The following is a 20021-nucleotide window of genomic DNA, read 5'->3' as shown; positions in this document are numbered from 1 at the left end:
CAGAGGTAATCTGTGGAGAATAACATATCTCCAACTACAGTTTTTTGTACAGTTACAACTTTCAAAATCATGTAAATGCTCCAGATGCTTAAAAGACAATGAGTAAAATTTAAAGGGCGGATTCTAAAATAAAAATAAACTGGAACAATATTTCAAATTCCTAATCTGACCACATTAAAGAGCAGTACACAGGGGAAGAGAGAAAGAAGTAACTCTGACAGTTTTTGAACATAGTATTTAAGCTATGTATCCTCAAGATAGGAAAGTAATATAATTCTAAACAAATTCTGAACTAAAGTTAGAAAGCTAACTTTTCATAAAAGAATGGACTAGTGAAGTTTCAAATTACTAGTCCATTCTTCTATGAAAGCAATTTGAAAATTACTACTCCATTCTTCTATGTTTTGTGTATTCCAGTTTTGGAAAATTAAGTAAATATATACTGCACAATAGGAGGTAGTTTTTCACTATTGGAGAAGTTGCAAATATGTACAGAGAGAAGGAAAGTGTGTGGTATTGACCTGTAATGAACAGTTCCAGTATAAGTTCATGCTTTTTAAAGACAGATGGGTAGATCTAGAAATACGTATAAATGTGCATGGATGTACATAAACATTGAAGACTGAGAAGAACTAGAACCAATGACACTCTAATAGCATATCCTGGTTTCTAAATAACATTCTCCACTAAATATCACTGGAGAAAGGCCTAATTCCAGGGCTGAATTAAGGAAAGTATAAGATAAACCTAGAACATCTTACTACAGCATAAAATTATCAAAAGAAATCAAGAGTCATCTGGACTTGAGGATCCTAGTAACCAAATATGGGCAATTCCATGAATAAAATAAGAATCTTTCAGTCTAAATATACTAATTAATAATTAATTAATGATAGGAGAAGTGATTCTTTATAGTATACAGCCATCTGATAAACATACAAGGAATAAGAAAATAAAAAATTATAATAAAATTGATTCAGTAAAGAATCCTCAATGGGTGCTAAGGTTAGTTAGCAAAAATTCAGGGAGTAGTAAGATAGTTTTACAATTTCAAAGTATCTCTCCAGAAAATGTTATTAACTATAAAGGGAAAAATGTAAAATGATAATGGAGAAATTTGAAAATTACCTTAACCATATAACAAAGTTGCCACCAAAAATAGGGCAAGACATCTTGTATTCCCTGATTGTATGCACGGAGAAGAACACAACATTTCCTAAATGGTATTTTTGTTCTAAGTTTATAATCCAAATTTAATTGTAACATAATATCAGGAAAGTAAAAATTGAGTGAATTCTATAAAACATCCTGCCTATTTTCTTGAAAAATACAAACATCATTAAATACAGAGAAAGCCTAAGCAATTTTTTCATACGAAAAGGGATTAAAAGGATGAGACCACTAAATGCAACACATGATCTGGAATTTTCTTTTTCTGTGAAAGGCACTATTGGAACAATTGGCAAAATCTAAGTCAGCTCTATAGATTAGAAAATACTCTGTTATCGGCCGGGCGCGGTGGCTCAAGCCTGTAATCCCAGCACTTTGGGAGGCCGAGGTGGGCGGATCACAAGGTCAGGAGATCGAGACCATCCTGGCTAACACGGTGAAACCCCATCTCTACTAAAAAAAAAATACAAAAAACTAGCCGGGCGAGATGGCGGGCGCCTGTAGTCCCAGCTACTCGGGGAGGCTGAGGCAGGAGAATGGCGTGAACCCGGGAGGCGGAGCTGTCAGGGGCTGGAAGTCTGGCCAGAGCCCCCCAGTTTGGGTGACAGAGAGAAACTCCGTCCAAAAAAAAAAAAAAAAAGAAAAGAAAATACTCTGTTATCACTGTTAATTTCCTTATTTTGTAGGTGTATTGAGGTTCTATGAAACAATGTCCTCATTTTAGGACATTGAAGAATGAAAGAGTATTATTTCTGCATCTGTGTGTGTGTGTGTGTGTGTGTGTGTGTGCATATGTGTAGTTTTCAGGGGTTGGGGGAGGTTATGTGATAAAGCTAAGGTAGTAAACTGTTACCATTTGGGAATCTGGATGAAGAATATATGGAATTTATGTGTCTTATTCTTTCAACTCTCTATAAAATTATGCCCAAATAACAAAGTTACAAGAGAAAAAAAACCCTCATGTATTTTATTGGATGTAATAAGAAAATAGCTTAATTCTTTGCCCAGTGCTTACTTTAAATGTATTTATTAGGTAGAGAACTTTCCCTGTCACAAGATGAAAACATGGGCAGTTGTTCTTAGACATTTTGGATAACTCTTAACTCAGTATTCTTTTCAAAATCACTAAACATGGACTCAGAAATTAGCATGTAGTCTCACGTAATAAAGCTTTCAACCTAAGTCAGGTAGAATTGCTTCTCCTCTCCTGAGAAAGCATGTGTTTACCAGACTGCTTACTAGGTTGAAAGAGGGATGTAGTTGGCTCTTTCTTTTTCACTTCTCATACTTGCCAGCTATTCTTTTTGACCCCTTCAGTGTTGCAGCAGAGAAACAGAAGGTGGGGAGCAAGGAAGCTCAAGTGGAGTTGTTGACAGTGACAAGAGGCAGAGAAATTCTAGGCAGATAGGGGCAGGTCCCTGACAAAACCTCACCTTCGAGCCAAAAAGCCTGAAACCATGGCCCAAAGTGAGAACTTCCATTCCTGTGTGCCCACTCTCTCCAGATTGGTTCTTTCTGAATAATGTATTTTTACCAATCAAATGTTGCCTTTTCCAAAGCTACCTTTGGCCCACCTCAATGCATATCCTGTGCTTATAAAGACCCCAGACTCAGCCGTAAGAGAGATGAAGCGGCTGGATGTCGGGAAGAAGCACCTAGATGTTGGAGAGGGGCAGCTTTACTTCAGAGACATGGCTGGATGAGGCAGCTTGACAAGGGACAGCAACTTGCCTTTCCCGTCCCCTTTCTAGCTCCCCACTCTGCTGAGAGCCACTTTCATCATTCAGTAAAATTCTCCATATTTACCATCCTTCAATTCATCTGTGTGACCTCATTCCTCTTGGGCACTGGACAAAAATTTGGGCTGCACCAGGTGTGGGTGCCCAAAAAGACTGTCAAACTAACCCTTTGCCCTTGCTGGCAGAGGGCAGCTGCCCCACACAATGAGGTGAAGTGCTAACTGAGCTGATAACACACTGCTCTCTGCGGACGGCAGAAATAAGAGAGCATTGTAACATGCCCTCCAGGGCCTTGGGGATGGCAGGCACCCCCACCTGGACAGTGCTGAGGGACATGCAGAGAATTCACTCCTGCCAGCACCAGGGCAGCAAGCACCTGCCCTCATTTGCTGGCATGCTCCCTCCTGCAAGGGGTTGAGTGGGCCAGTCTGAGTAAATGAGGCACCCTGGTCATGGGTCCTGTGAAGGGGTCAAGAAAATATTCTGCATCATTGTTATAACACAGCTTAATATTTTTGGGGCTGGCAGATCTCTTGTGAATATTTTCATACATTCTTTGAAGCTCTGCCCAATTACTGGGAGTTTTGTTGTTGTTGTTGTTTCCCTAAGTAGGGCAAGAACATCCAGTAGGTTCACTTAAATTCTGTATGAGAACTAATGGTACTTTAGATCCAAGAGATCTAACGGTACTTCCATTTTTCACCTGCTCTTGTGGGCCATCTCACTAGCTCTGTTAAAGATAACTTATTTTAAGCCCTATAATGTACCACATATGTGGCCTATATCTCATGCACGAGAAACACCACTGCATCCTTTGTTCTGACCAATCTGGAAATACACAGTGGTCCCAAGGTGGAAACTTTCATTTCACACTCATGATAAGACGAAGCTAACTGGCTTTTTCTCTTATGCTCCATGGTTCTCAGGCAGGAATGAAACATAAGTTTGTTGTGTTTGTTTCAGTTTCAAGTGATACGCATAAAACTTTAAAAATGATACTACTGAAGCTTCTTTCTCTTATGCTTGAAGAAAGGGTAGATACCTCCATTTTTCTCCCCTGTATCAGAGATATAATATTGCACTCTCCAAAATTCCTTCTAGAACTAATTTCTAGAATCCACTCAACCCATCTTTCTTACATGGGTAAGGGACTTAAGGATAATGTAACTAGCTTTTCATGATTACAATGAAAGACCATAGCTCTCCTTAGTCAATGACATCAATTAAATCTCAGTCCCTCAGATAAAATCTCCCATTTATGACTCTGTGGTACACATAAATACACATACTTACATGTAACATATTTGGAGTTTTAGTGTTTCTGGAACTTGCTTGGTATGTTAATGAAAAGAGAATTAGATGCCCCATGAAGCCAACATTTAAGACGTGTGATTGTACTGCCTTAACAACTTGGCATCGCCTTCTCTTTCCCAAATCATTTGGTTAACCTCATCAGCCAAAAATTTCAGTCTGCCCAGAAGGATCAAAGTTTTAAACCTCTGTTGCTCTCCTGTTCTTAATATATCTACATAACATGATGGGCTAATTTATTCTACAGAAAGTTTCATAGCCACAGTCAGGGTCATTAGCTTATTTCAGTGCTGTGCATAATCACTTTGGCACCAGGTTCTATGGGTCACTGTCAGAGATGCTTTGGGACATTTTAATTGTAGGCAACCTCCTGGATAAAGTAATTGTATTTTTAAATTTAACACCAATGCAAGTTGACTCTTAGATAAGGTAAGAAATAGTGTGTAAGTCTGAGACTTTGAGTACTAATAATAGTGAGATATCATTCACAAGAGAATTTGTGGAGATTGGGATTTAGGTAAAATAGCCTGTCTGTAAGTTGTACTAATGATCTTAGATAGGTAAATAAAATACTGTAGTAAGGTTCAATGGACCTTTTTTATTGTTTTAATTGAGTCTATTGGTGAATAAAAACCCAAATAACTTCTACATCAGACAATCCAATCTGTGACCAGATGCATAAGAATATAGAATACATTATTTATAAATACCAACAAAAATACCAACCCTTCCCAATCTATTATAGCTTTTATAGTGTACTCATTTATTTACTATTAGAGACCAGGTCTTGCTGTGTCACCCAGGCAGAAGTGTGGTGGTATGATCAGGGTTCACTGCAGCCTTGACTTCCTGAGCTCAAGTGATTCTCCTGTCTCAGCCTCCTGAGATGCTGGAACCACAGGCATAAGCCACCATGCCAGGCTAATTTTTAAATTTTTTGTAGAGATGAGGTCTTGCTATGTTGCTAAGGGTTGTCTCAAACTCCTGGCCTCAAGTGATCCTCCCACTTCAGCCTACCAAAGTGTGTGAGCCACTATGCCCAGCCTCTTACTCTGAAATAATTTGGGGACAAAGTGAAATCTAGGAATGGTAAGTGAAATATGCCAGTTTGCATCCATAAGGAACCATATCTCGATTTGTTGATTTGGAATAACTGGCACTGGTTTGCAAAAATAAAGCACAGGAGATAAATAAAGAAATAAGGAACCTCACAGTATTAATTTTTCTTCAGTGAGCCATCTCCCTCATTTTGCCTTGAACGTATGGCTTTTTTTTTCCATATTCTAATCTTCTCTTTTCTTTTGCAGATGTTGTCACTTTAACCATGAGTTAAAAGAAAAGAATCATTTAAAACACATGAGCTAAAGAGATCTGAAAACATGAAAGAATATCTTGAGAGAGTTGTCCTGATAATAAAGCAAAATAAAAATAAACAAAATTTAAACATATTAAACAACAGTTGCTATTACAGCAAATACTATCTCAACTAATACAACCAATTTCAAAATATCTAACCAACATTATCATCTAATCTGAGGTATTTAGAGTATTAATGATAGTTTTCATACTATATGCTTATCAAAATGGATTTTTGCTCCCTTTCTGTTGCCCCTACATAAATTTCTTTGCAAAACTGTTATATTTTGATGACCAAAAGATATGATGCTTCTCTTGAGGAAGAAACATTCCCTGCAGGTTTCCTACAGATTAAGGTTTCTGATCAGACATGCTTGCCTGTAGAAAACGACCTATGAAAAATTAAAAAGTTTAGATTTTAGAAGTCTATGAACTATTTTTTTCAGATTATTCAAAACTAATGAAATAATTCAGTATTTCAGATATTAATATATGAAAATTAAGGACAGAAAACAATACATTGCTTTGCTGGAGTACTTGATACACTACGTCTACATTTAAGAGCTCTAATAAAAGTGTAATGTTAAAACTTAAAAGAACACATTGCATGATAAATATTCAAGACCAAATATTCATTGTGGAGGTATGAAATGTTTTTGTTTTTTTTTTTGTAAAGAGACAGCAAAGACAATTGAGAAACGAACACATAAATTATTAGACAGAGTCATGCCTATAGTATAGTTTTCATTTGTCATATATAGATTTTCCATTTTTGGTTTTTGAAATATAACAATTAGAAGGAGATAATTATAAATGGCATTTTTGTTCAATCTGAAACTACAAAGGTAATAAATGATATAAAGTTGATACTGTCCTCTTAGGTCTCTCAATTCAATTTCATAATCTTTTCATACAAATTACAGGGTAGAATTCAGAACTGTATGCAAACTACTCAGTTAGGATGCTTTTGGTTCCATCTTCCTATAGAAAAACAACTATGCAAAGAAAATTTGGGCCAAGTTGTAGGTTGTGCTAATTCTAATAATGCCACTTCACTCCAATGGAAGCATTTTGGAGATACAGGAGCTGTTTTAGGGATTTGTAATTAATACTAAGAGGTTAAAAATATCTCAATATTGCACCTAAAATGTAATACCATATTTCATGAGATAATTCTTCTAAGGTATTGTTCGAAAGTATAAAGCTTATGCACAAATTTCCTTTTCTTTGATATTGAAGCTCTTTAAAACTATTCTAGCATCATGTTTTATGTAAAGACCAAAATCTTTCTAAATTGAGGTTTGACTACACCCCTTAATAATGATATCAAAACATCCCAGATATGTCTTTCTCAATATCTAACCTGTTGTATGCACACTTTACATTTCTCCAACCAGACTAATAATGCAGCTTTCAATGAATTTTTTAACCATAGTCACTAAAATGAGTTGTCCTAAAAGTTAGACATCAAAGCTCCAATTCTAGAGTTCAAAAGCTAGTAAAATTCAGAAAATTCAAACCTAGAAAGAGTGAAAAAATGCATGATTTACTTCCTCTCTGTTGTGGTGTATTTTTTCTTGAAAGCAAGGCAAGTAAAGTCCTTTGTCGTGCCTCATGATCTTATAGATTTCGCTTTCTAGATTGTTCTGCCTGTTTTTTCCGTACATGTTCACTGTGGACCCTATGACATAATAATCAACACGGCCCTTAAAAATCATTTAAGAGTTTAAGACCTAAAGTTCTTGTCATTACACACTTAGGGTGAACAATATGCTTCTGGCAGATTTTTTAGAATGTGTGTGTTATTAAACCATTTTAATCAATCTTTAGCCCATGGTAACAACTGATCCTCAAGTATAGAAAATATGTCCGGCACCATCAGCCAGCATTCAAGATCTTCATCTAAATTTCTTCCACATTTCTTTTTCTTTTCCTCCTGTGCTGGTCGTTTTTTAAAAAGCTATTTCACACTTTTATTTTAAATTAAATTCTACTCAAAAGAATGTACCATCTATCTTTTAAATTAATTAGTTTTTCTTTCGCTTTCATCTTTTTCCTTTAAATACTAAGAAATGATTAAAGTTAACGATGTGACAGGCAGTCTACAGATGCAACGTTGCAATGGCTCCTGCAGGCTGGCAGATGAATGGTTGTTCACTCGTGATGCCTTCATCAAGGAAGAAGGTAAAAACTTCATTTAAAAACATAATTCGGATTTCCACAAACCGAACAGAATTTATTCCCCTAGGCTTAGGCTAAGTTTACTCCACATTCTAAGTGAAAGAAATAGATTTTCATTCCCCCGATACCAAGTTTTGAAAGAGGTTTAGGAAAAAGATGAAAGGCAGCCCTTATGATTGTAGACAGGATGATCTAATTCCTCCTTCCTCTGCCACTTGCTCTCTTTTTTGGGCCATTAGTTCCTCATTAGGCATTCTGCCTCAAGCCAGGAAAGGAGGCATAAAAGTGGTATCTGCCACCATTCTGAAGAAATTTACAAATATAAAAATTGAAATATGGCCACAATGTGTGTAGTGGGTTGAATGACGGCTCCGAAAAGACATGTTCACATCCTAACCCCAGGCTCCCACGCATCAGAACTTATTTGGAAAGATTGTCTTGTCAGACACATAAATTAAGGACCTCAAAATAAGCTCACCCTGGATCATCTGCATGAGCCTTCAGTCTAATGATGAATGTCCTTATCAGAGACAGCAGAGGAAAAGACACAGACAGAAAAGGAGCAGGAGAAGGAGATGTGAAGGTGAGAGCAGAGATGAGCATCATGTAGCCACAAGCCAAGTCACGCCTGGAGCCACCAGAAACTAGAAGAGACAAGGACAAAGGCTCTTCTAAAGTTTTCAGAGTGCAGCCTTGTGAGCACCATGATTGGATCTGTGGCCTCCAGAGCCCTGAGATAGAAAATTTCTGTATTTTAAGTAGCCGACTTTGTGGTCATTTGTCATGGCAGCCCTAGGAAAGTAATACAGTGTATTTCACTTGGGAATCATAAAATTAAAGCACTCATACTACTCTTGACCCTCATACTACTCTTCTTCTTGACAGAAAGTAGATGAGTATTTTAGGTTGTGTGTATGTGGTGTGGGGTGTGCGTATGTGGGGTATGTGTGTGTATTTATGGGTGTGCACATGCATGTACATGTGTATTTTAAATGGTCCTTCTACAAGCATAGATGAGCAACAATTTTTCTAAAATATGCTCAACTTTGTCATGTAGTTACTATCACAAATCAAAATTTCATCCCCTTAAGCATGACTCAAGTGATATAAGTCTAGAGGGCTCTCCGTTTAAATTAAATCACCATTAGGAGTAATACAGTTTTCTTTAGGAATATGTAGGACATACAATTAAGACATTCTAATCAGATGATTACATATTAGATATCTTTTCTTGCTTTGTTTAAGAAACATCTCTAATTATACATGTTCCTGTTTGAACTGTCCTAGCAAGTGAAATTACTCAACCTAATCTAATCCTGCATCAGTATTTCTCAAAATTGATTAGCATAAGAATCCGTTGGGTGTAACTGTTAACATGTGGATACATAGGCCCAGCCCCAGAGGGCATTATTTAATAAATCTGGGTTAGGCCTGCATTTTAATTTTTAACAGCTATCCCAGATGATTTTTATTGCAGGAGGTCATTGACAACATTGGGGAAAAAAAAATTTCCAAAGATATGAAATAATGGTCAGTCACTCATTGCCTTATGCTATACAAATTTACCCAAAAATGTGTAGATGAGAAGAGCTGTGTGTTGTGAAATATAGAGAACAAGTATAGTTATTGTTTAAAATGAAATAAAAACAATAAGTACAGTGAGATTAAACTCTTTTTATCTCTGTGATTCTCCTATATTTGGGTGCCATATATGATACTGGTCTTGTCCTAAAGGGAGAAGCTATTCTGCATCCTGAGAACAAAAGCACTAAATTCTGGAATTTTAAGAAATGAATAGACAGAATTGCCCTGCCCTGTACCAACTTCCCTGTGCTTCATACTAGATAAAATCTCCTGAAAGCACCACACATCCTGTCCTTTACAGCTTAAGACTAATTATAGGGTTGGCAGTAAGGAAAGGCCCTCAGTTACATTTGAAAAACAAAAGTAGAAGATAGTTGATGCTGGTTTCACTGAAATACTTGAAAATGTCCCACATCGTCAGAGCTTGGTGGTGACAGTAGGAAATAGATGGTAACTGATCAAGAGAACCTGTGGTTGCCCCACCAAGCGTTCTCACAGCCCGGAGAGGTATGTCATGGCAGCCAAACCTTCCCTGTCCATCAAGAAAGAGTAGGGAAAGAGAGAAAGAGAAAGGATAGGGAATGCAGGGTGTGTCTAATGGCCCTGTCATTGGGAAAAGTAGCATGGTCCAAAGGGCCACAGTACAGAGGGAAAGACAGAAGCCCCAGTTACAGCCCATGGAGGATGTCCATGCCCAAGGAGTAAATGGGATAGAATACCTGCTAGAGCCTGAGAGAAGACTAATGGAGAGCCCCTCTTCCTCCTGGCTTCTCTAAGTTTTCTGGCATCTAACTAAATGAGAGTTTGTGATGACATAAAAAACAAAGAAATTAGGTTTTGCTTGTATATTGAAGATTTATGGATTGAGAAATATGAGCCTACTACAAAATAAAAATGTTTATGCTATCACAGTCTTTCTTCATTGAGACATTTTCCACATACAGATGTTTCTATATATAGTAAACCAATGAAAGGGATTTCTCTTTTCCGCATTTTTATTTTATTGGCGAAGAAAGGAATTGTCCCATCATCAGTGGGCTGAAACAACATAAATGCGTGGTATGTATGCATCAGCATTGTTTGCGTCTAACTACAGGGGCTCAATGTATTGCTTGTGATGTTCCTTTGCCACTAGGAAAAGGAGCAGGGGAGGCCCCCAAAATGCAGAATTCAATTCTAGTCTTATGAAGTTCACATCATGTGATTTTGAGTGAGTCCTATAAATTATCTGGAAATGTTCTCATCTTTTTAAAAAAAGACTATGTCTACCTCAGAGTTCTTGTTGTCTTTTAGAGGATAGGAAAGTTAAGAATCCTCCTCTGATGTATATTCTAGGTCAAAACTCTACCAAAAAATACATTATTTTGGTAAAAGACATTATAATTAAATACAAACACTATTGACCTAGTGTGTTTTTATAGTTTCTTATGTTCCATTCATGAACTTCACTCATAATCCCTTAGCTTTCTCCTTAGAGACAATTCTTCTTTGGCTTACTTCCAGTTACAAAGTCTTGTTTCCAGATCACAGCAAGGCATGTGCCTTTAATCCCCCAATGGGGCTCTTTCACTACACCTCCCCTCAGGAACTTTCTTAAATGTATCTCGTTCCAGCACACACACTTTCACACACATTATCCCTGGGACGTGAAGCTCAGCGTAATTTTTTCTTTGTATCTTCTGAAACTTGAAGACTTTCCATCTTTTAAAATCTCTTTCTGTCTTCCTGGAAAATTCTCAGCAGCACCTTCTAACGAATACACTCTAATTTCCAACTGCCCCCACATATGCTGGTCCCTCAATCAAATTCTGTGGCTTTCTGAACATTTAACTTTTATTTCTGCTTCTTACTTTTACTTCTTATTGAGTCTATATATTTATATCTCTAGTCGTTTTATTAATAAACCTTAACTTACACCAAAAAATAAAAACAGACAGTGTTTATAAACCTTCTTTTCCATGTGATACTTTTGGTCTGGAGCATGGACTAAGGAATTGGAATATTATTCACATGGGGGGAAAAGGGGTTAATTATTCTTACTAATTAATTTGATGTTTAAATCTCTCAAATCCACCTTTTTCACAGTTCTTTTTTTTAACTTTTATTTTAAGTTGAGAGATATATGTGTAGGTTTGTTACATAGGTCAATTTTTGTTTGGGGGCTTTGTTGTACAGATTATTTAGTCACCCGGGTATTAAGCCTAGTACCCATTAGTTATTTTTCCTGCTCCTCTCCCTCCTCCCACCCTCTACCCACCCCCAGCAGATCCCAGTGTGTGTTCATGTGTTATCATCATAAGTGAGTTACAAGTGAGAATATGTGGTGTTTGGTTTTCTGTTCCTGCATTAGTTTGCTAATGATAATGGCCTCCAGCTCTGTCCATGTCCCTGGAAAGGACAAGATCTTGTTATTTTTTTATGACTATATAGTATTCCATGATGTACTTGTACCACATTTTCTTTATCCAATCTATCATTGATGGGCATTTTGGTTGATTCCATGTCTTTGCTATTGTGAGGAGTGCTGCAATAAACATATGTGTTCATGTGTCTTTATAATAGACGGATTTATATTCCCTTGGGTATATATCCAGTGATGGGATTGCTGGGTCAAATGGTATTTCTGTCTTTAGTTCTTTGAGGAACTGCCACACTGTCTTCTACAATAGTTGAACTAATGTACACTCCCACCAACAGTTTATAAGCATTCCTTTTTCTCTGCAACATTGCCAGCATCTATTTTTTTTTTCACATTTTAGTAACAGCTATTCTGACTGATGTGTGATAGTATCTGACTGATATGAGATAGTATCTCACTGTGGTTTTGATCTGCATTTCTCTAATGAGTAGTGATGAACTTTTGCTCAAATGATTGTTGGCCACATGTATGTCTTCTTTTGGAAAGTGTCTTTTTACGTCCTTTGCCCACTTTTTAAAGGAGTTGTTTGGTTTTTTTTCTTGCAAATTTAAGTTCCTTATAGATGCTGGATAGTAGATGTTTGTAGGATGCATAGTTTGTAAAAATTTCCCCCCATTCTATAAGTTGTCTGTTCACTCTGTTAGTAGTTTCTTTTCTTGTGCAGAAACCCTTTAGTTTAATTAGATCCCGTTTGTCAATTTTTGCTTCAGTGGCAATTGCTTTTGATGTCTTCGTCATGAAATCTTTGTCCATGTCTATGTCCAGAGTTTTTATAGTTTTGGGTTTTACATCGAATTCGTGTTTTGATTTAGTCACAAAGGAAAAAGCAGTGTCCCTTCTCCCCAACTTTACCCCAGAGTTTAAGTATTATTTAATCTCCTGTATTTTAAATCTTAAACTCATCCTCACTATGTCTTTGCAAAAAATCATATACAATGAAAACAAGAAAAGCAAGATGGAAGGCATGTTCACAGTGGTAACACACCCTTCCAAACACAGAACCAGCAACATAAAAGAAAACGTCTTTTTCCTTGAGCCAATGTATATAAGATCTAATCACAAAGAAAAACATCAAATACAATGAAGACAAGAAAAGCAAGATGAGAGACATGTTCACATAGGTAACACACCCTTCAAAACACAGAACCAGACAAAATAAAAGGAAATGCCTTTTTCCTAGAGTCAAAGTATATAAGATTTAATCAGCTGTATCAGTAAAGTCTAATGGCACACAATTCTTCCCTTACACAGTCCCTTTCATCCCAATGCCAATGTGTCAACAACCCTACTTCAGAGAACAGAAATCTGGCATGCAATGTGATTAAAGAAAATTACCAGGTATCATCATATATGGCAAAACCAACTGGGACTGCTTTAGACAGAATGGTATTCCCCAACAAAAATAACATGTAGAAACCTTAAATCCCAATGTGACTGTATTTGGAAATAGGCCTAAAATCGGGTAATGAAGGTTAATGAATTCATAAAGGTGAGGCCACAATCCAGCAAGGTTAGTGTCTTTATAAGAAGAGACACCAGAGTGCTGACTTCCACTCTCCTTCTCATCCTCCACGCACACACTGAGGAAAGGTCATGGGAGGACGTAGGGAGACAGAAGCCAGATGCAAGCCAGGAACGAGCCCTCACTGGAACCAGGTTAGTTAGAACCTTGATCTTGGACTCTCATCCTCCCAAACTGTTAGAACATAAATTTCTGTGTTTTAAACCACCTGGTCTATGGTGTTGTGTTACAGCAGCCCAAGAAAACTTAATACAGAGGCCAAATACATACTTTTAAACTCCTTTTTAAATCACTTCTTACTTTGCAATAATTACCCTTCTTGTATCTTTATACCAATCTGCTGCCAGGCATGTGTAAAGTATTCTTTTCCTCCGTTACATACAAAGACTCTTAAAGAGAAAACTAGAAGACTGACTCCATTATCTGTATAGCACAAACTGCCTACCTTCAACCTTGCAAACAGAAACAAAATCTGGAGACCCCATTCTCCTTGCTAGTAATTGGTTTACAAGTGGGCATACACCTTGTTTGGGATTCCATCAGGAAAACATAATCACTACAAGTGTTTGAAGCAAGGAGAATGCAATGCAGGGAATTTTTTTTACATAAGCAATAAAATAGTTGAGGAACTACACCAAGCCACAACTATTCATAGGCTGGAAAGGCAAAGAGAACAGGAAGTGAACCAAAGCCCAGTGGCCTGGTGTCTTGATCCACGAGTGCTATTATAACAACAGACCATAGACTGGGGAACTTCTAGACAATAGAGATTTGTTGTTTACAGTTCTGGAAGCTGAGAAGTCAAAGATCAAGGCCCTGATAGATTGGATATCTCGTGAGGGCCTACTGCGTCAATGGCCATCTTTTCATTCCATCCTCACATGACAGAAAGGGTGAAGGGGTCTCTCCAGGCCTCCTTTATAAGGACACTAATCCCATTTATTAAGACTTCCACCCACCATGACCTGATCACTTCCCCCAAGCCTCCACCTTCTAAACCATCACTTTGGGAGTTAGGATTTCAACACATATGTTTGTGAGAGGCACACACATTTAGACCATCACACTAGATTACCTGCAGAACCTGGACCCACTATCCACTAGCTTGGCAGGTGTTAGAAAACAGAAAAGACGGAAGCTGCTGGAGATGTAGCAGCTGAGGGAGAGGAAGAGGGAGAAATACCCTGACTTTTCTCTCCTACCTATCCTTTAATCTCCCAGAAGTGCTTCCCTGTGACCAAATTCACCCAGAAACCAGTTTTTCTGGGAGTCAAAGAAACAGCCTTCAGAGATTGAGGCCTCCTGGAATGTTGAGTCAGGGAGAATTAAGGAATCAATCTGAGAGCAAATAAACCTGGAGTTGACATGTGTGACCCTCTTCTGGCCAATGAAAGTCTGAAAGAAAGTCTACCAGGAAACTACTATGACATATTTTCTTTGTCATAAAAAGAGGCACACAGAAAGAGATGGCTTCTTCTTCTGTGGAGCACTGTTATTCTGCATATGGAGCCTAGAAAGTCTACACACAACTTGGCACTATTGGAAAGCCAGTGAAGACACAGAAGACAGCACAGAAGTGGGTTGGGGAACCCATATCCTTAATAATATTATTTAGCCAATGAATTAATGACACCTTAATCTATTCTACTTTAAAACTTCTTGTTTGTAGATTATGTTACTTGTTATCTAAGCGATTTGGAGTTGATTTTGTTTGCTTGCTTGTTTCCTAAAGCCGAAAGCATCCTAAATGATAGGTTGTCTTCAAGTACAGAAATTCCTCCCAAATGCCTCAAGTAGAACTTTCACAGTATACTAATAGTTAAAGCAATAAAAAGTAGTGAAACTGGAAGCAAGATAACAAAATTGAAGTAAATAAATTGTGTAAGTCAGAACAGATAGCCCAATGTACTGGAAGAGTGTATGAAGTCTGCAAAAGGCATAAAATGCCAGGCTGAAAACGTCAAAAAGACTCGTTTGAATGGTAGCTGCCTAGTCAGTAAAGCTTGTTGGTTTGCATATGTGATTATCCGTAAATGGCTTTTTCTTTCTTATCACATTAATGTTTAATGTTGTTGCTGACTAAAGTGCCAGATGTTTGATGGTGGGTGGATATCGTTGAAGGGATTAATTTGGGACAATCAGAATGTCCCCATTGTCCATGTCTAGAGTGGGACAGACTCAAAGTTTAATTTTCAGTTTAAAGTACTTTTTAATCTATGCATATTGAGACATGTTATGATAAAGAGTAACTTGTGAGAGGCATTTATCCTGCTCTATCAAAGATTCACATTTTGCCTTTTTAAATATTAAATTAAATATTAAATTCACATTGTGAACATAAGCCTCAGAGTTTTATAGATAAGAGGATATTCATATCAACATATCCACCAGAACTGCCATGAGGGAAAAAACTTAACTGTATTTCTTAAGACCTATTCAGCATACTGCCTCCAATGTGTGAGAAGGTAAAAGAAAGTAGCTTTGGCACCTGGACGAAATCATCACAAACTCAAACCCAAGTTGGCCCTGTATGGGCTCTGTGATCTTGGGTAAGTCACTTAATTTCTGCAAGGCTCAATTTTCTCACTGAAAAAAGGGGATAACTGTACAGTTTCCCACTCTAGATTTTGATATAATTCAATTATATATATCTGAAGTACTTAGCACAATGTTAGTCATTTACTAAGAACCCAAAAGGTGTTTGCTTCATTTCTAATCCTCTGATCCCAAATATAATTTGCCTCAGAAAGCAGCCCTGACCCACCTTCCTACTCAGTTAAAAACTCACTGTGATACAACCATGTGTGCCCACAATAGCATACAAAAAAACAAAAACAAAAACATGCATGTAATATCTATCTTCCCAGTGTCTACAAACTGAGTCCATGGGCCAGAGCTGAGCATTTTTTTTTTAAATCTCCAGAATGTAGAAAGTGTCTGTCACACAGTAAGTATGTAATAGAATATTAGCTGAATAAATGAGCACAGCTGTAGTTGTCTTTGGTTTATTTTGTTTGTTCACTTGTTTGCGTTTCTTGCTCTCAATCAAGTACTGCAAGCTGCCTACTACTAGGCCGGAACAAGGCCATTTGGTTTGAGAAGTCACAGAATTTGGGGAAATGTGTTTTTTAACACCTTAATATCAAACATAGTTAAGACTCCTCCTGATGAAAGGTAGAAAATGTCATTCTCTGTAAGTTTTCACACCATTTTTATTGGAAATAATTTACATTCCCTTTCATAGTGTTTTCCGCCTGGAGGAAAGGCGTATGGGAATTTAATCTTAAAATACCAAATATTACTTAAAAAGAAAACTATGGAAGAGAAGAAAATGAATAACTGCAAAGAAAATCAAGATGAAAAGAACTTTGGTTTTATAAAGACAGGGGACTGTTGGGAATTTGACTCTTGTAAACACACTGTTGGCTTAATTACAATAATCGAGGTCAAAAGACTCACAAAAGCACTTTACATGCCAATTTCACTCTAATTTTTTTTTTTTTTTTTTTTTTTTTCCTTTTTTTTTTCTTTACCGAAACTTGGACGGGTCATCAGAGAAGGAGCTCTGGGCTCTAAATTGCCCTTTATAAAAAACTCACTATAGTACACACATGTGTGAACACACACATGTAAAATGTAGCAAGAAATTGGTGTGCATTTATGTTGAGAAATAAATATCCCCCCAAAAACCTATCATCCACTAAAAGTTTTATCTTGTCTTCCTCACTTGTTCATCTTATATCTGATAAAGGTGAATGCCTGTGACTTGAATAATTTTGTTTTTATTATATATCGAGATTTTAAGTCTTTTATACGGTTAGGAATTTTTCTTGTTTGTTTTCATTAGTATCTGAAGACACGAGTCTCAAGATCAGCTCTATCACCCACAGAACATAAGCAGCGGATGTCCACCTCTGAGGGGATCTCCTCCTTCCCTGCTGTGCCTGGAGATCAGCCTCATCCCTTCCCCACTTGGCTACTGGGCATGAGAGAGGAGCCAGGAGCCCTAGCAAAACCCCGGTATGCTGCGCTAAGACAAACACTTCTACAACAGGGTTGACTCTGTCCCCTCGTTCTGCTCTGTGGGCTTCTAGTAACCAGCTTACTGGTTTATTTATTTGTCCTACTCTCTAGTGTAGTCTTTTGAGGACCTGCTTAGCTTCTCTTGTAGATGTTCAGAAATCTGTCAATTCATCAGCTTCACACACACATGATAATCAACATCAAGTTCCCCAGATTTCCTTCTGAGAACAAGCTCTTTTCTCTTCTCTGAAAATCTAAATATTAACCCATATCCACATTTCTGGCCTATTCTACACTCTCCATTGCTTCTTACAAAATGTACCCTAGCTATTCTATAAGTGTATGTTCTAAATATTACCTTGAAAATTGCAATACCAATTAATCTGATGAATTAACAACCCATCAGAACTATCTAACTCTTTTTCAAGGATTGCAATGATACTTTTATATAAATATCTAAAGTTCAAAGGATTGCTGTTCTTGAGTTTATTTCTCAGAGAAGAATATGATTTTTGCTATGTCTTTCGTTTTGGTGCAACAGCGAAAGTTGTCATAAAATAGCGTAAAAAAAGAACTGCCAGGAACACATTCTAGTCAAACCGAGCCATGTTTATGGTTTATTAACTTGATGCAGTAAGGGACAGTGGGCACAAAGGGAACCCTGGAACGTTTCTGAAATAGGAAGTTTGGAGGCTGAAGGGGATGGATTGTGCTGAAGCGTAAGGAGTGACTAGGGGAAATAGGGGACCAGCTCAGGATGTGGCCATCGTTTAAAAATTGGGTACAGAAAGAAAGAATAAAGTGGAGCTTGAGAAATCATTGATAAGAAAATGGCAATCCTTTGGAATAATATGAATTGTAAGTCAATTCAACAATGTGGAAAACATTGTTTACATGACTTGGGCCATGGGCTGTGAGGATTTTTCTTTTTAGACTATGTTAAGAACATCTTAATCTGACTATCACCCAGGCTAGAAGAGTACTCAGGGTCTTATGACCTTTGAAAAATGCAAAGCTAATATGTATGTGGAATATTGTGTCCAAAAACCTTTATCTGAAGTTTACCTAGATTGAAAATTGATGCTGCTTTTTTGTGTCAAAGTGACCCACATGGCTCAGATCCTTCAGACAAGAATGATATGTTGCATTCTCCCAAATCCTATTTCAAACACCAAAGTTTTTCATGACCTTTGATTTTAGAACAAGTTTTCTCAGCATGATGTACTTGAATTCATTAACAAAAGCAATTTTATAAGTTTCTTTATTTTAGATTTGTTTTATAAAGAAAGAAACTACTTTTAAACTATTTTAAAATCATAATTGTTAGGAAAGAGATAGGCAAGTAAAATCCTCTAATTTTAGAACAGTAGGATTTGCTTCATTAAATATCAGAATCTTACTGTACAAAAGAGTGTTACTTTATTCTCTCAAAATTCTCATTATTTAATAAATTGCCTATTATTTTTACTTAATTTATTTTCAAAATGTTTTATGCAAAGTTTTGATCTCTGTGAATTTCTCTTTAATCTCAATAACATGAGAAGTTTTACAACTATTGCTCCAATCTTACCAGTTTTATAAAATATCCATCTTCATGATTACACTGGAAAGGACCAGGAGCTTTCTATCTGGAAGTGCTTTTGTTTCTAACCTTATATTTCATAATATTCCCTAACAAATGCAAGAAGAAAGAAAAAGCTTTCTGTATTTTAACAAGGTGACAAGCACTCTGTATTTTGAATTCAGTGAAGAGATATTAACATCAACTAATAAGCCTGTCAATGTACAAGCCTCCTGGATATCAAGATGAACAAGACCCATTAGCCCTGTCATTCCTTCATAGTTTTATCTGAGATTCCTAAAATAAAATATGATTCTAAAATTTGCAAAAGTCAATATTTTATAATTAAGCATTAATTTTTTATAAAGAAAATTACTTAGGGTACCCTGGAAGTATATAATCATCTATTAATGAAAAAGCATAATCCCAGTCCTTTGCCAGCGCAGAATACCCTACAGTAGATATTTGCATCACTTGACAAGATGCTGAGAGCAATTCAATCAACAAGACTTTAAAATACATCTTGTCTCAGAAATCACAGGACCATTAATCTTTATAGTGTCATTGAATCCTCCTCATCAGATTCACTAATTGATGCCTACAAGAATAGGATACTCCCCTTTACAAGGAAAAAATAAGTATAAATTATTGCTTTCCAAAAAATAGAAAGCCCGTTATGTATTATACAAGGAATTTTCTGTTACAGATGTACCTAGGGAAGAAAGAGTAACTTATGTGTTTTTAAGTGCTCTTTTCCAATTTACCATTGATGATACTGATTATACAATATAATTTTTTTAAAAAAAATATGTTTAAACAGTCACTCAATATGCTGCTAAGATGTATAGCAGAGAGGGAGGGAAGTAACATTTATTTACAAATCTATTAGTTTGGGAAAAGAGAACATTCTTTATTTTTCTTATATATTTAAATATATTTCACTCATAATGTGTTCACCCTTGAAATGTTAGCTTCTTTTTATTTATTTATTTACTTATTTTTTATTATTATACTTTAAGTTCTAGGGTAAATGTGCGTAACGTGCAGGTTTGTTACATATGTATACTTGTGCCATGTTGGTGTGCTGCACCCATCAACTCGTCAGCACCCATCAATTCGTCATTTATATCAGGTATAACTCCCAATGCAATCCCT

Source organism: Rhinopithecus bieti, unplaced genomic scaffold (assembly GCF_001698545.2).
Source record: "Rhinopithecus bieti isolate Rb0 unplaced genomic scaffold, ASM169854v2 scaffold_2917, whole genome shotgun sequence".
In the NCBI taxonomy this organism is placed as follows: domain Eukaryota; kingdom Metazoa; phylum Chordata; class Mammalia; order Primates; family Cercopithecidae; genus Rhinopithecus; species Rhinopithecus bieti.
The sequence above is the reverse complement of the archived record's forward strand: the minus strand, read 5'-3'. Positions refer to the sequence as shown.